Below are 18594 nucleotides of genomic sequence, written 5' to 3'. Positions count from 1 at the left end.
CGCCTGCCAGTTTGTATTGGTTGTTGGTCCATCCATCATCGAGGCACTGATACCTTTACTCCGGATTGGCCGGTCAGTCGGTCGATTCGGTGGAGCCCCGCCCCTGTACTATCCCGATTGGTCCTGACCGCCGTCACTCAGGCGTCGCCCCTCCGCCCTAAGCTTGGAAACCCCGCCCAGATGCCACGGGCAGGTAAGCAGGCATCTCTCGCTGCACTTCTTAAACAGCGCCCGCGACCCGCCTGTCGCCGAACAGATCATTATTTACCTGCCCTTGGGCAATGTCTTAGGTCGGTTTATGTTCATTTTCTTTGTTTTATTTTGTAAATGAGTGTTTTAATGAACTGCACTGGTTGAAGAGTGGTGGTGTTCAGTCACGTGTGATCTGAGGCGCCCTCACATTGGCCGAACCTTGGGTGGGCGGTGTTTCAATTGGCCGCACCCTAAGTGCGCAGAGGCGGGGCCGGGAACTCTTAAAGGGGCAGGCACCTCCTTTCCAACTTTTTGGCCAAAGTCACCAAACCCTATGAAGTGGACGCTAAAACAGGTAGGAAGCAGGCAAGTGATAATGGGAAATGCAGATGCTGTAGAATCCAAGATAACAAAGTGTGGAGCTGGATGAACACAACAGGCCAAGCAGCATCTCAGGAGCACAGAAGCTGACGTTTCGGGCCTAGACCCTTCATCAGAAAAAGGGGGATGGACAGAGGGTTCTGGAATAAATAGGGAGAGAGGGGGAGGCAGACCGAAGATGGAGAGAAAAGAAGGTAGGTGGAGAGGAGAGTATAGGTGGGGAGGTAGGGAGGGGATAGGTCAGTCCAGAGAAGATGGACAGGTCAGTCCAGAGAAGATGGACAGGTCAAGGAGGTGGGATGAGGTTAGTAGGTAGGAGATGGAGGTGCGGCTTGGGGTGGGAGGAAGAACAGGTTAGGGAGGCAGAGACAGGCTGGACTGGTTTTGGGATGCAGTGGGGAGAGGGGACGAGCTGAGCTGGTTTTGGGATGCAGTGGGGGGAGGGGAGATTTTGAAACTGGTGAAGTCCACATTGATACCATTGGGCTGCAGGGTTCCCAAGTGGAATATGAGTTGCTGTTCCTGCAACCTTCGGGTGGCATCATTGTGGCACTGCAGGAGGCCCATGATGGACATGTCTGGGGAATGGGAGGGGGAGTTAAAATGGTTCGCCACTGGGAGGTGCAGTTGTTTGTTGCGAACCGAGTGGAGGTGTTCTGCAAAGCGGTCTCCAAGCCTCCACTTGGTTTCCCCAATGTAGAGGAAGCCGCACCGGGTACAATGGATACAGTATACCGCATTGGCCCCCAACACCCCATTTTCACCATGGATGCCGAGTCCCTATACACCTATATTCCTCATGCAAATGGCCTCAAGGCCCTCCGCTTCTTCCTGTCCCACAGGCCTGACCAGTCCCCCTCCACTGACACCCTCATCCGCCTAGCCGAACCTGTCTTCACCCTCAACAACTTCTCTTTCAATTCCTCCCACTTCCGACAAAGTGGGTGGCCATGGGTACCCGCATGGCTCCAAGCTATGCCTGCCTCTTTGTAGGTTATGTGGAACAGTCCCTCTTCCGCAGCTACACAGGTCCCAAACCCCAGCTCTTCCTCCGTTACATCGATGACTGTATCGGCGCTGCCTCTTGCTCCCCAGAGGAGCTCGAACAGCTCATCCACTTCTCCAACACCTTGCACCCCAACCTCACGTTCACCTGGGCCATCTCCAACACATCCCTCACCTTCCTGGACACCTCAGTCTCCATCTCAGGTAACCAGCTAGAAACTGATGTCCATTTCAAGCCTACTGACTCCCACAGCTACCGAGAATACACCTCCTCCCACCCACCCCCCTGCAAAAATTCCATCCCCTATTCCCAATTCCTTCGCCTCCGCCGCATCTGCTCCCACGATGAGGCATTCCACTCCCGCACATCCCAGATGTCCACATTCTTCAAGGACCGCAACTTTCCCTCCGCAGTGGTCGAGAACGCCTTTAACTGTGTCTCCTGCATTTCCCGCAACGCATCCCTCACACCCCACCCCTGTCACAACTGCCCCTAGAGGATCCCCCTCATTCTCACATACCACCCCACCAACCTCCGGATACTACGTATCATCCTCCTACACTTCCGCCATCTACAATCCGACCCCACCACCCAAGACATTTTTCCAACCCCAACCTTGTCTGCCTTCCGGAGAGACCACTCTCTCCACGACTCCCTTGTCCGCTCCACACTCCCCTCCACCCCCACCACACCCGGCACCTTTCCCTGCAACCGCAGGAAGTGCTACACTTGGCCCCATGCCTCCTCCCTCACCCCTATCCCAGGTCCCAAGATGACCTTCCATATCAAGCAGATGTTCACCTGCACATCTGCCAATGTGGTATATTGTATCCATTGCACCCGGTGTGGCTTCCTCTACATTGGGGAAACCAAGTGGAGGCTTGGGGACCGCTTTGCAGAACACCCCCGCTCGGTTCGCAACAAACAACTGCACCTCCCAGTCATGAACCATTTTAACACACCCTCCCATTCCTCAGACGACATGTCCATCCTGGGCCGCCTTCAGTGCCACAATGATGCCACCCGAAGGTTGCAGGAACAGCAACTCATATTCCGCCTGGGAACCCTGCAGCCCAATGGTATCAATGTGGACTTCACAAGCTTCAAAATCTCCCCTCCCCCCACTGCATCCCAAAACCAGCTCAGCTCTTCCCCTCCCCCCACTGCATCCCAACACCAGCCCAGCCTGTCTCTGCCTCCCTAACCTGTTCTTCCTCTCACCCATCCCTTCCTCCCACCTCAAGCCACACCTCCATTTCCTACCTACTAACCTCATCCCACCTCCTTGACCTGTCCATCTTCTCTGGACTGACCTATCCCCTCCCTGCCTCCTCACCTTTACTCTCCTCTCTACCTATCTTCTTTTCTCTCCATCTTCGGTCCACCTCCCCCTCTCTCCCTATTTATTCCAGTTCCCTCTCTCTATCCCCCTCTCTGATGAAGGGTCTAGGCCCAAAACGTCAGTTTTTGTGCTCCTGAGATGCTGCTTGGCCTTCTGTGTTCATCCAGCCCCACACTTTGTTACCACAGAAGAGAGGCAGGCTGTCAGCAGAAATGACCCACTCCAGAGTTTGCTGCCTGTTTCTGTTTAGAACTACTCGGAGATAGCAAGAATTGCAGATGCTAGAGTCAGAGTCAACACGGTGTGGAGCTGGAGGAACATGGCAGACCAGGCAGCACCAGAGCTGCAGGAAAGTTGTCATTTCAGGTCAGGACCCTTCATCAGAAACGTCAACTTTCCTACTCCTTTGATGCTGCCTGACCTGCTGTGTTCCTCCAGCTCTACACTGTGTTGACTCTGCTTATAACCAGCCTGGCCTGGTGTTCTAGTCATCAAGCTGTACAGCATGAAAATAGACCCTTCGGTCCAACCTGTCCATGCTAATCAGACATCCTAAGTTAATCTAGTCCCATTTTCCAGCATTTGGCCCATATCCCTCTAAACCCTTCCTATTCATATACCCATCCAGATGCCTTTTCAATGTTGTAATTTGTACTAGCCTCCACCTTATCTTCTGGCAGCTCATTTCATGCACGCACCACCTTCTGCATGGAAAAAGTGGCCCATGATGCCCCGTTTAAATCTTTCCCAGCTCACTTAAACCTATGCCTTCTAGTTTCAGACTCCCCGACCCTGGGATGAAGGACCCTGTCTATCCACTCTACGCATGCCCCTCAGGAGTTTTTCTAAACAGCTATAAGGCCACCTCTCAGCCTCTGACACTCCAGGGGTAAAAAAAACAGCCTGTCCCTTTAGCTTAAACCCTGCAACACTTGTCACGGTTTTTTAAAAAAAAAAGCATCCAATTAAATCAGAAACTCTCTGCTTCAGTATTGATGGGTCAAAATCCTCGAATTCCCTCTGAGGGCAAAGTGGGTCAACTGACAGCATGAGGCAGCTATAAACACGCACAGGGCAGGGCTAGTAACACTTAAAGAATCACAGGAGGAACCCAAGTCATCAGGAATCTATCTCCCTCTGCTCTCAAAATTTAAAGATTCTGCATCCACTGCCTTTTGAAGAAGGGAATTTTCAACCCTCTGAGAGAAAGTTTTTGTTTTAATCAGACACCTCTTTATTTTTAAACAGTGGCCTCCTAGTTTTAGATTCTCCCACAAGGGGAATCATCCTCTCCACACCCTCCCCTCAGGATCTTACACATTTCAAATATGTTGCCTCAAATTCTGCTGAACTCCAAAGAATACTGCACTCATAGAACACACATAGAACATAAAACATTACAGCACAGTACAGGCCCTTCGGCCCTTGATGTTGTGCCGACCTGTCATACCAATCTGAAGCCCATCTAACCTACACTATTCCATGTACGTCCATATGCTTATCCAATGATGACTTAAATGTACTTAAAGTTGGATCTTCCCTTGTATGGTAATCCACTCTTTCCAGAGCATTGAATGGGGTAACTGGATAGCTGCATGACGTAGAAAGCGATAGAGGACCATTTAAAAACAAGGGCAGGAGTGAGAGTGGACCGTATTCAACTGTAAGCCTGTTTTCATTGTTATGATACGGCGATAGCAAGCCAGACACAGATCAGATTCTCTACAACATTTTAAAGGCGCCTGGACGGGTCCATAAATAGGAAGGATTTGGAAGGATGTGGGCCAAATGCTGGCAAATGGGAGTAGAATAATTTAGGATATTTGACCAGCATTGGACCAAAGGATCTGCTTCCCTGCTTTTCATCTCTATGACTTTATAAATTAAGAAACACACTGGATTTGCACACAGTGAAATTAAAATTCAGTGACCCTCAAAATTTGCCGAAATATTCCTAACCAGATTTTAGGGATGACAGATTTCAGACACCAAGTTTATAACTTAAACAGAAATTAACAATGTACATTGAGATGTACAGCATGGAAACAGAACCTTTGGTCCAACCCATCCTTGCTGACCAGACATCCTAAATTAATCTAGTCCCATTTGCCAGCATTTGGCCTCTACCTCTCTAAACCCTTCCTGTTCGTGTCCCCATCCCGATGCCTTTCAAATGTTGTAATTGTACCCATCTCCACCACTTCCTCTGGCAGCTCAATCCATATATGCACCACCCTCTGTGTGGAAAAAGTTGTCCATTGGGTCCCTTTTAAATCTTTCCCCTCTCCCCTTAAACCTATGCCCCTCTAATTTTGGACTCCTCCACCCCGTGGGCAAAGACCCTGGCTATTCACCCTATTCGTGCTGCTCATGATTTTAGAAACCTGGTTTATTCAGTTTCTTAGAAATAAGTAAGGAACCAGGAACTGTCAGTTACTGCAAAGTGATGTTATTTTGCTTTGCTGTCTTGTTATCAGGTTGTTGCACAAGAGTAGCTGCAGAAGTAATCATTCTGATGTAGAAGAATGTCCTTTTAGCTGAAACCCTAGTAGGTGTTAGAAAGTGCATTTACAAGCACAATGATACATCCTGTATATCAGATGGGGAAATGTTCTCATCTTCAAACCACCGCACAGAAAAAGAGAGAGAACGGTCAAAGAAGGTCCAAGAGATAAGGGAAAACAGAGATAGCTAGATGCGAGGGTGGGAATGGAAAGAAACAGGGTGGGGGGGGTAGATTTGCACAGACATCGAAGCAAGAGGAAAAACAACAATGTCGAAAAAGCCAAGCAAAGAGGGAAGAAAATGAATCGAGCGTGAGCAGAGAGTGAGACAGCATGAGAAAGAACGAGAGTGAAGTAGCGGGTGAGGAAAAGAAATCCAAGAGATGGAAAGAAAGGAAAATGGATTGGATACATTGATAAAGAAGCAAAGACATGGGGGAGTGAGAGAGCTTTGTGAGTGTGTAAATGTTATTTCAAGCAGTGTTACAGTCCAGCAGGTGGCCATTCAGCCCGTCATGTGCACCAGCCACATGGCAATGGGAACAGAAAAGTGATTCATGGATCAGCAGATCTCAGACACGACAGTTAACGTCAATGGCTCCTTCATTTGAAAAGATTAAATTCATGCAGTGATACCAGTACTTCTAGGCTTAAGTCCTCCCCACTTGCCCTGGATGGGGGCAACACTGACAAACACTCGAGAGGCATGACACCATCCGGGTACAAAGCAGCCTTGCACCCCCCCCCCCCCCCCCCCACCGCCGGCTTGGATCGGTGCCACATCCACAAGCACCAAAGCTCAGCCACAGCAGTGTGTACCATCTACAGCGACTCCCAAAGGCTCCTTAGACAGCACCTTCCGAACTCGTGATCTCTACCCCCTAGAGGGGGCAAGGGGCAGCAGGTACATGGCCACATCACCGCCTGCAAGTTCCCCTACAAGCCGCACACGCTATCCCGACTTGGAAATATACCAGCCATTCTTTTAGGGTCAAAATCCTGGAACTCTGTCCCTGAGAAATGTCCCGACTCTACAGCGAGTTATGGAGACCTGTTGCAGTTTCAAGAAAGTGGCTCACCCCCCACCTTCTCAAGGGAGGATTGGGGAATAAACAGTAAATGCCAGTCCAACTTGTGACCCACGTCCTGTGAACGATTTCAAAATGAAAAGCTGGGCAATGTCTGCAATGAAGCGTTGTGTGGATGAGGTAGCAGAGAAAAGCCAGCTCTGACAGAACTGTAACGCAGTCTACACAGAGATGGGGGCGCAGTTTGAATGGTTTAAAAAGTGACTAAAGGATGCAAAATGAAAACAGATCAGTGAGGGAATGTTACAAAAGATAGGTTTGGTTCACACTGCATCCAACATCCATGCAAATGGCTCCTCAACTGCACTAATGCACAGGCAATTGACACCGGTGTTAGTTTTATTAACTGATTTCAAAACAAAAGAACACAATTGGAATATTTCCACAATGCATTTCTTTACTTGCTGAATAATTCTTATCAAAGGGAACATCTGACTCACCCGAGAGTAGCGTATCTCTGTTTAAAATAGGTTACTGCCTCCCACCAGGCCTGCTTCTGGCACGCCAATCCTTTATCAGCTCCTTACATCTCGCCCAACCTCAAGTCCCTTATGCCACTACTTCGGACCACATCAGGACAGTCTGGGAAAAGCAGAGAAAATGGAGGAGGTACCACCCACCCGCCCTGAGGCACCTGCTCAGCACTCCTTTCGGGAGGTAGCCAGCACTTGACAACGTAAGGAACAGGAGCAGAAGTCCATTCGGCCTTCTGCCGGCTACTCTGCCATTCGAGGTGATCGAGGTTGACCTCTACTTGGATTGTCCCACCAGCTCCCAAAAATCACAGCAATCTCCCCACCCCCCTACCCCTAGTGCCCTCTTCAGCGCTGACCCTCTGATAGTGCCCGCTCTCTCAGCACTGATCCTCCAACAGTGCGGGGCTCCCTCAGCACTGACCCTCCAACAGTGCAGCGCTCCCACAGCACTGACCCTCCGACAGTGCGGCGCTCCCTCAGCACTGACCCTCTGATTTATCCTCAATTTTAAGTATTAAGAATTGACATTTATTGTATAATTAAGGCACAGAGTGGGGCTCCATTTGATCCATCGAGTCCAGGCTGGCTCTCTCAGTCAAGCAATCCAGTCAGTCTCGATCTCTTTCCCCCCCCCCCCCCCCCAGACTGGCCCCATTAGCCCCCAGAGACACTATTCCCCTCAAGTGCCTGTTCGAACCCCATTCAAAATGGTCAATCTCCACCTCATAAGCGGTGAGTTCCTGCTTGCTGTGAAGATGCTGTGGAAAAATATTCCTTCTCAAGTTCTTGCCTCCCCGGCCCCTCCCAGATCCTGATCTTCCTGGACCTTGTACACACAGTCCCTTTTTTGGCTGGGTCTACTCATCGCTAGCCTTTCAGTGCAGCCCTGTCAAAGCAATAGTAGATCTCATTGCCTACTGACTGGGTGGAAATGGAAATTAGCCATATTAAAAAAGAATCAGATTGATTGATTTATTGTCATGAGTACCAAAGTACAGTGAAAAGTTTTGTTTCCAACCAGTACAGTCTGTTCATAGTAAGCAAGGATGGTACAGATCAAAAAAACTTAAGAGGCATACAGGTTACATTGCACAGGGTGTGCACTAAGTGAGATCAGTGTTGGCAAGATCAACATTGTTTGCGGCTAGAGACATTCATCAGTCTAATAATAGCTGGGAAGAAGCTGTTCCTGAACCTACTCGTGCATACGTTTGGGCTTCTGTATCTTCTGCCTCACAGAAGAGGTTGTAGGCGGTCATTCCTGGTGTGCAATGGGTCTTCGATGTTGGCTGCCTTTCCATGGCAGCAAACTGTGTAAATAGAGTCCGTGGATGGAAAGTCGGTTTCCCTGATGGTCCGGGCTGTGCGCACCACCTTCTGTAGTTTCTTACGGTCCTGGGCAGAGCAGCTGCTGTACCAGGCTGTTATACACCCAGACGGAATGTTTTCAATGATGTATCTGTAGAAGTTGGTGAGGGACCTTATGGGACATGCCAAATTTCCTGAGGCACCAGTGGAAGAATTGGCATTGTTGTGGCTTCTCGACTGTCATCTCTACGGGGGGATGTCCAGGACAGGTTGTTGGTTATCATCACTCCTAGGGACTTGGTACTCTTCATTCTCTCAACCTCAGCTCTGTTGATGCAGATGGGGGCGTGTTCTCCTCCTTTCTTTCTGAAGTCGATGATCAGTTCTTTAGTTTTGTCGACATTAAGAGACAGATTGTTTTCATCACACCATGTCACCAAGCCCTCTACCTCCCTTCTGTATTTTGACTCATTGTTGTTAGATATCCATCCCACTACGGTGGTGTCATCAGCAAACTTGTAGATGGGGTTCATTCGGAATTTGGCAACACAGTCATGGGAGTACAGGGAGTAGAGTAGGGGGCTGAGGACGCATCCCTTGGGGGCTCCAGTGTTGAGTGTTATTGTGGAGGGGGTGCCATTACCTATCCTCACTGATTGCGGTCTGTGGGTCAGGAAGCTGTGGATCCAGTTGCAGAGGACAGATCCAAGACCGAGGTCATGAGTTTTGAGATCAGTCTGGAAGGGATAATGGTGTTAAAGGCAGGGCTGTAGTCAATGAGCAGGATTCTGACATAGGTGTCTTTGTTGTCCAGATATTCCAGGGATGAGTGCAGGGTGAGGGATACGGCATCCGCTGTGGACCTGTTCCGTCAGTAGGCAAATCATAGGGAATCGAGGCAGCCTGAGAGACTGGAGTTGATGTGGGCCATAATGAGCACTTGGGAGCAAGTGGGATATCAGCCTTTGTTTGAAAGGGAATGGACTATAAAAGTATTGAGGTTTTGCCGAAACTATCCAAGGCACTGGTCAGACTACAGCTGGAATACGATAATCAATTATAACCCCTTACTTAATGAAAGATATTGCAGACAGTCCAGAGGACCTTCACTCAGCTGATTCCAGGTATGGAGGGACTTGTGAGGAGAGGTTGAGTAGGTTGGGGCCTGTACTTGTTGAAGCTTAGAAGAATGAGGGGTGACCTTATTGAAACCTTCAAGATTCTAAGGAGGAAATTGACAGGGGCGATGAGGGCAGCTTACCCCCACCCCCAACCACCCCTCCCACCCTGTGTGGGAGAGTCTAGGACCAGGGGAGAAACATCTCAGAATAAGGGGTCAACCATTGAAGAGTGAGATGAGGGGAGTGAATCTGTGGAACTCTTTCCTGCAGAGAACTGTTGAGGATGTGTATATTCAAAGGCCAACATTCCGTTTGACTTCCCACATTACCCTAACGTTTTGTGATTCAGGAACGGAGGCACTGAAATCCCTCTGGAAAGCTTTCTGCAATCTTCCCCCACTTAAGTAGTGTTGTTCAGCTAGTCCGTTCTTCCTGCCGGAGTGCACGAAGGGCTGACATAGACAGATTTTTAATCTGTAAGAAAATCAAAACTTTTGGACGGGGGATGGAAGGCAGATCAATCGTGATCTCACTAAATATCAGAGCAATGGGATAAATAACCAACTTCTGGTCTTACTCTGGCTGAAATTTTGCTCATTCACAGAGAGGACACTTGGTGCAGACAGGTTCACCCTCTCTCTACCCATACAAGGGGGGACACCTTGCCTGCAGGCGGTTAAAAGTCTGACATCGTCCCCCTCCTTCACCCAACACCCCCACCAATACCTCTCCCATCCCATCCCCAGGCTGCACTGCCATCAAAACAATAAAAAGTAGGCAGGGAATCAATGCACGTACAAGCTGTTTGATGTTTCTCTTCCTGCACCACATCAAAAGCAAGCCACTTGAAATCTGAGTTTCAACGCAGCCTCAATACAGCTGATCTTGCAGAATGATGGTTCGGACCATGTCAAAGAAAAGATCACAAACACCAGCCCTCTCCCCGCCACACCGCACACTGCTGCCAGGACACCTCATTCTGGGAACCACTCAAGTCGCAGAGAGGAAACATTCACTACCAGGGAGGTGCAATAAATGTCAATACACCAGACAGCCATTTCCTTACCAGCTCAGTGTGAGCCAGGCAAGTCAGGAATACTCATTGAGCTGCTGCGACTTTCACAGAGGCATATTTACCCACCAGGAGTGACAGGCTCACACCACACCATCAGCTTCCAGTGAAGTGATGCCCCCAAATGCAAACACTCCTAACACAAGGACAGCACGGGGTTAGGTTCAGCGTAAAAGCTTTCTACTTTGTCTCCCCCATCAAACACTCTCAGAACAGGGACAGCATGGTGTTAGATACAGAGTAAAAGCTCTCTCTACTTTGTCCCCCCATAAAACACTCCCAGGGCCTGGACAGCAGAGCTCTTTCCACTCTGTCCCCAACGTTCACTCCCAGGACAGACCCTGTGCAACTTAAAAATGTAGTAGTCCTTGTGTATAGTGAAGAGTATAACAGTCTGTGTGTACATTATTCACAATAGCTGTCCCTGTGTACATTGCAGAGAACAACAACCAAAGTATATATTATAGATAATAGCAGCCCAGTTTGTATATTATAGAGAATAGCAGCCCCTGTGTGTATTAGAGAGAACAGCAGTCCCTGTGTATATTACAGAGAACAGCAGCCCCTGTGTGTATTACAGAGAACAGCAGCCCCTGTGTGTATTACAGAGAACGGCAGCCCCTGTGTTTATTGTAGAGAACGGCAGCCCCTGTGTAAGTTACAGAGAACAACAGCCCATGGAAATATTATAGTGAATAGCAGCCCCTCCGTATATTATAGATTAGCATTCCCTGAATATATTGTAGAGAATAGTGGTCGCTGTGTATATTATTGAGAATAGCAGCCCCTATGTATATATAGTAGAGAAAAGCAGCCCCTGTGTAAATTATAAGAATAGCAGTCCCTGTATATATAACAGAGAATATCAGCCTCTGTGTATATTGTAAAGAATAGCAGCCGTTATGTATGTTACAGAGAATAGCAGCCCCTGAGTACATCATAGAGGACTGCAGCCCTTGTGTATGTTATAGTGAATAGTTGTACCTGTGTCTATTATAGAGAATAAACAACCCTGTGTATATTACAGAGAACAGCAGCCCCTGTACTGTGTATACAATAGCAGCCCCTGTGTATAGTGCATACAATAGCAGTCCCTATGTATATTATTGAGAACGGCAGTCCCCATGCATATTACAGGAAGCAACAGCCCATGTATATAATCTATAGAATAGCAATCCCTGTGTATATTACAGAGAACGGCTTTGTGAGGGGTAGGTCATGCCTTACAAACCTTATCGAGTTTTTTGAGGATGTGACTAGTAAGGTTGATGAGGGTCAAGCTGTGGATGTGGTGTATATGGACTTCAGTAAGGCATTTGATAAGGTTCCCCATGGAAGGCTCATTCAGAAGGTCAGGAGGAATGGGATACAGGGGAACTTAGCTGCTTGGATACAGAATTGGCTGGCCAACAGAAGACAGCGAGTGGTAGTAGAAGGAAAATATTCTGCCTGGAAGTCAGTGGTAAGTGGGGTTCCACAGGGCTCTGTCCTTGGGCCTCTACTGTTTGTAATTTTTATTAATGACTTGGACGAGGGAATTGAAGGATGGGTCAGCAAGTTTGCAGACGACACAAAGGTCGGAGGTGTCGTTGACAGTGTAGAGGGCTGTTGTAGGCTGCAGCGGGACATTGACAGGATGCAGAGATGGGCTGAGAGGTGGCAGATGGAGTTCAACCTGGATAAATGCGAGGTGATGCATTTTGGAAGGTCGAATTTGAAAACTGAGTACAGGATTAAGGATAGGATTCTTGGCAGCGTGGAGGAACAGAGGGATCTTGGTGTGCAGATACATAGATCCCTTAAAATGGCCACCCAAGTGGACAGGGTTGTTAAGAAAGCATATGGTGTTTTGGCTTTCATTAACAGGGGGATTGAGTTTAAGAGTCGTGAGATCTTGTTGCAGCTCTATAAAACTTTGGTTAGACCGCACTTGGAATACTGCGTCCAGTTCTGGGCGCCCTATTATAGGAAAGATGTGGATGCTTTGGAGAGGGTTCAGAGGAGGTTTACCAGGATGCTGCCTGGACTGGAGGGCTTATCTTATGAAGAGAGGTTGACTGAGCTCGGTCTCTTTTCATTGGAGAAAAGGAGGAGGAGAGGGGACCTAATTGAGGTATACAAGATAATGAGAGGCATAGATAGAGTTGATAGCCAGAGACTATTTCCCAGGGCAGAAATGGCTAGCACGAGGGGTCATAGTTTTAAGCTGGTTGGTGGAAAGTATAGAGGGGATGTCAGAGGCAGGTTCTTTACGCAGAGAGTTGTGAGAGCATGGAATGCGTTGCCAGCAGCAGTTGTGGAAGCAAGGTCATTGGGGTCATTTAAGAGACTGCTGGACATGCATATGGTCACAGAAATTTGAGGGTGCATCCATGAGGATCAATGGTCGGCACAACATTGTGGGCTGAAGGGCCTGTTCTGTGCTGTACTGTTCTATGTTCTATGTTCTAACAACAGCCCAAGTATATATTATAGAGAATAATCGTCCTTGTGTATGTTACAGAGAATAGCTGTCCCTATGCATATTATAGAGAGTAGCAGCCCCTGTGTATATTGTAGAGAATAGGTGTCCCTGTGTATATTGTAAGAATGGCAGTCCCTTTGCGTATTATAGAGAATAGCTGTCTCTGTGCATAGTAGAGAGAATACTAGTCCCTGTGTATATTACAGAGAACAACAGTTCAAGTATATATTATCGAGAACATCAGCCCTTGTGTATATTGTAGCGAATAGCTATCGCAGTATATATTATAGGAAATAGTTGACCCTGTGTATATTATACAGAATAGTACCCCCTGTTTGTATTAGAGAATTGCAGCCCCTGTGTGTTTTTTTGAGAATAGCAGCCCCTTTGAGTTTCAGAGTTAAGTCACATTGCTCCTTGAATGCCTCCTTTACCACTGTATTAATGACATAAACTTCAAAGAATTATGTCCCTGAATCCCTATATCTCTTTGTTCTACTACATTTCCTAAGGCCCTACTTTTAATTATATAAGTCCTGTCCTTGTTTGTGTTACCAAATTGCAATACCTCGCATTTATCCAAATTAAACTTCATCTGCCACTCCTCAGCCCATTGACCCAAATAATCAAGATCCTTCATAATCTTTGACAATCTCGCCCCTAGTCTGCTGAGATATGATTATGGGGGGAAAAAGAGATAGGACCCAAGACGCAAAACAGGGACATGCTCAGAGCTTGCTCCCCATCCTCTTGCCCTGCCCTCACTTGGCACACCCCCACACGATCCAACTCCACATCGACAGATTTCCAAAAATAAATTGTTGTTTCAACACTGCAGTGTTGCATGATTCCGACAGAGGGCAGCTTTGACTCAGCTCATCAACTGAGCACTGCATTCATAGGTTCTGTCCTGCTCCTTCATTCCTCCCTCATCACTGACAAAGGAAATATCAACAGCTCAAGGGTGGGAGCCATCACATCGCAGTTTAAGGGCTGCACCTGAACACGTTTCCAGGAATCCACCTTCACAGGAGTACACTTCCAATAAGATGGTGGCAGAGACTTAGGAAGAGTTCAGGCTCCTGAGCCCAGAGGCTTGTCTGCTCCTTTCTCTTCATTACCCTTTCTCCTTCCTAACAGGTGGTGGGGGGGTGTCCATCACAGGCATCGACAGCTGATACATCAGCAGAGGCAGGGTGGGACCTGTAGGATGGCCACTCTGACTTTGGTGGGCCCAGCACCGATTGCGATGAAGGAGGATCCTCCTCAGCAATGGTACCAGCAATGAGAAGATGGCACCCGTAGAGGAGCGACTCATCGTTGGTGGGTAGAGCTGGGGAGGGGCAGTGGAGGGAAGGCAGCTCAGGGCTCACGGTGGAACAATGATGGACTCACTTTCAACTATATCTTTATATTTTTGTACTATTTAAAATGGCACAGTATCATTGAAATAATTAAAGCTTCTCACTGTATTTTACTGTTATTTTCTGTAATGTACAGGTGATGAATAAATCATTCTGGTTTTGACTGGTGTCCGAGGGATAGCAGTCAGAAGTGAGTGGAATCTTACTTTGTAAGTTATTGGGATGAGGCTATTACTGGCTCGGCCAGCATTGGTAAGCCATCTCTAATTGATCATTGATTCAAAACTTCCACGACAGGTCACGTGCAATCCAGATCAGGTATGGACAGCAGATTTCCTTGCCTCATTAGTGCCCCATAATGGGGGTTTTTACCACAATCAATGATATGCAGGATTTTTTCCCCCCCAATAGATTCCAATTTCACTGTCTGCCATGCTGGGGTTTCAACCCAAGTCACCAAAACACTTGCTGTACTGTTGCAGGGTCAGCGCCGATGGAGCAGGCACCATTGGAGAGTCAGTGCTGAAGGAGTGGTTGTTGTCGGAAGGTCAGCACCAAAAGAGCGGTCAGTGTTGGGAGGTCAGCGCTGAGGGAGCAAGGTGATGTCGGAGGGTTAGTGCTGAGGGAGCCGGCACTGTCGGAGGGTCAGCGCCGAGGGAGCAGGTGCTGTTGGAGGGTCAGTGCTGAGGGAGCGGGCACTGTCAGAGGGTCCACACTGAGGGAGCCCGCGCTGTTGGAGGGTCAGCACTGACGGAGCGCCGCACTGTCAGAGGGTCAGCGCTGTCGGTGTCCACACGGAGGGAGTGCCGCACTGTCAGAGGGTCAGCGCTGTCGGTGTCCACACGGAGGGAGTGCCGCACTGTCGGAGGGTCAGCGCTGTCGGTGTCCACACGGAGGGAGCACCGCACTGTCAGAGGGTCAGCGCTGTCGGTGTCCACACGGAGGGAGTGCCGCACTGTCAGAGGGTCAGCGCTGTCGGTGTCCACACGGAGGGAGTGCCGCACTGTCGGAGGGTCAGCGCTGTCGGTGTCCACACGGAGGGAGCGCCGCACTGTCAGAGGGTCAGCGCTGTCGGTGTCCACACGGAGGGAGTGCCGCACTGTCAGAGGGTCAGCGCTGTCGGTGTCCACACGGAGGGAGTGCCGCACTGTCGGAGGGTCAGCACTGAGGGAGCAGGCACTGTCCATATAAGGTTGTTGGATGACTAGAGTCATGGCAATACCAGTAGGACACGACCTTCCCCCAGTGATCCAGGAACTCCTGGGGTTAAATCCCAAAAGGGATTGAGGACATACTAGCATTGGTCACAATCCTTCCCAGTTCCAATATATACAATCAGTTCACCAACATCAGTATCTTCCAAACCTAGAAGGACAAGGGCAGCAGATACATGGGAATACCAGCACCCTGCAAGTTTCTCTCAGAACCCCACACCCACGCACACTGTCCTGACTTGGAAATATATCGGCCATTCCTTCAGGGTCAAAATCCTGGAACCCTCTCCCTAATGGCATTGTGTCCCTACACCACACATGGGTGGAGGTGGTGGTGATGTTGGCAGCAGTGATTCAACCTGGGAGACGTTGGATACATCTGAAAGTAGAAGTCGATGATGTCCTCCATGAGGGAAAGACATGCTCTTGAAGAAAACAGATGCCAGAGTGGGCTATTTGGCTCATGAGCCTGCGCCACCGTTCTGTACAATCACAGCTGATCATGCAATCTCAGTATCCCATTCCCACTTTCTCTCCATGCCCCTTGATCCCTTTAGCCGCAAGGGTCACGTCCAGCTCCCTCTTGGTTATATCTAATGAACTGGCCCCAACTGCTTCCTGGGGGAGAGAATCCCACAGGTTCACAGTTCTCCGAGTGAAGAAATTCTTCCTGTTCTGTCTTAAATGGCTTACTCCTTTATTCTTAGACTGTGATCCCCGAGTTCTGGACTTCCCCAACATCAGGAACATTCTTCCCACATCTAGCCTGTGCAGTCCCATCCGGATTTTATGTTTCTATGAGATTGCCCTCCCCATGCTTCTAAATTACAGCCAGTAGAAACCCAGTCGAGCCAGTCTTTCCTCATATGTCAGTCCTGCCATCCTGGGAATCAGTCTGTTGAACCTTTGCTGGACACCCTCAAATTCAAGAAGGTCCTTCCTAAGACTAGGAGACCCCCATATTGCACACAATCCTCAAGGTGTGGCCTCATCAAGGCCTCGTATAACTGCAGCAAGACATCCCTACTCCAATACTGAAATCTTCTCGCTATGAAGGCCAGCATGCTGTTAACTTTCCTCACTACCTGATGCACCTACATGCCAACCTTTGGAGACTGTTACACCATGACACTCAGGTCTTGTCACACAAGAAGGGAGGAGCATGTGGTGATCTATCAGTGAGCTTAACATATAGTGATCCTAACCAAGCCACGGATTTGTTTTTAAATTTACTAGAGGGACATTAGCATCTCTGGCTGGGCTAGCATTATCTGTATATGCTCCTTGAAAAGGTGCTGGTGAGCTGCTGCTTTGGACATTGCGAGGATATTTCTTGTTATGAGGGATTATAGAACAAGCAAACACTGCTTCAAAATCAGAGGTCACCTATTTGAAATGGGCTCAAGGAGGAATGTTCTCTCGCTGGTCATTTTTTTTTGGAGCGCTCTTCCTCCGAAGTAGGATCTTTGAAAACATCGCTATGTGTGTGAGGAAAATTGTTGGTATAGTGGACAGCGAAGAAGGTTATCTAAGATTCCAGAGATCTTGATCAATTGGCTGAGGAGTGGAAGGTGGAAACTAATTTGGATAAATGCAAGGAGTTGCATTTTGGTAAAAAAAACAAAGGGCATGAATTATGCAGTTAATGGTAGGACTCTGCATGGTGCTATAGAACAGAGACTTAGGGGTTCAGGTACATGATTCTTTAAAGTTTGTGTCACAGATAGACAACATGGTTAAGAAGACGTTTAGCACGCTTGCCTTCATTGCTCAGACGTTTTGAGTACAGAAACAAAAACAAAGTTGCTGGAAAAGCTCAGCAGGTCTGGCAGCATCTCTGTGAAGGAATAAAAGAGTTAACATTTTGGGTCCACTGACCCTGCCTCAGAACTTGAGTACAGGATTTGAGACATTATGTGGGTGAGGCCCCTTATGGAATAGTGTGTGCAGTTCTGGTCACCCTGTTATGGGAACAATATTATTAAGCAGGCAAAGGGTTCAGATTTACCAGGATGTTGCCAGGAATGGAGGGTTTGAGATGTAAAAATTGACTGGATAGGCTAGGACTTTTCTCACTGGAGCATGGGTGGGGGGGGGGGGGGGGGGGTGACCTTATTGTGGTCAATAAAAATCATGAAGGGGATAAACAAGGTGAATGGCAGATGTCTTTTCTTTAGGGTGGGGCAGTTCAAAACTAGGGGGCATATTTTAAAGGTGAGAGGAGAAGGATTTAGAAAGGACATGGGGGAATTTTTTTTAAACAGCTATTAGTGTGTGGAATGAACTTCCAGAGGAAGTGGTGGATATGGGTGCAGTTACAATGTTTACCTTGGGAACATGGACTGAAGGGTCTGTTTTCATGCTGTATGACTCTGTGACCCAAGGAAGAGGGAAGTCCACCACCAGATGGTGGTCTGTCATCACAGACCCTACCGCACATTCTCCACCTCTAATGTACCACAGCAACAATGGTCCATTTCTGTACTGGCAAGGCATAGCAATACCGTCCAAACCACAACAAGCAATTGTTCAGCAATGCCCACTGAGTACATTTGGAAAGGGGAGAAGGATGAAACATAAAGAACTCACTCCGTCCAGTGACAGTTTTCTCACTTTATGGAAACACAAGATAAATTCTATACATTTTGTGAAGATCATTCAAGAAGGAGTGAACTTTTACAGGCAATGGGTAATAACACGTTGGGTCTGTCTTCCTCAAACAACGATCAGAGATTGATACAGAGATAGCAGGAACTGCAGAATCTGAGATAACAAGGTGTAGAGCTGGATGAACACAGCAGGCCAACCAGCATCAGAGGAGCAGGAAAGCTGACGTTTTGGGTCTGGACCTTTCTTTAGAAATGGGTCCAGACCCAAAATGTCAGCTTTCCTGCTCCTCTGATGCTGGTTGGCCTGCTGTGTCCATCCAGCTCTACACCTTGTTATATCAGAGATTGATACTTATGTTTTCAGCAACGAGCATCTGATGATGCCCACTCCCTCAGCACCGACCCTCCAACAGTACAGCACTCCCTCAGCACTAACCATCTGACAGTGCCTGC

This window comes from Stegostoma tigrinum, chromosome 47 (assembly GCF_030684315.1).
Source record: "Stegostoma tigrinum isolate sSteTig4 chromosome 47, sSteTig4.hap1, whole genome shotgun sequence".
Taxonomy (NCBI): Eukaryota; Metazoa; Chordata; class Chondrichthyes; order Orectolobiformes; family Stegostomatidae; genus Stegostoma; species Stegostoma tigrinum.
This window is presented reverse-complemented; position numbering follows the sequence as displayed.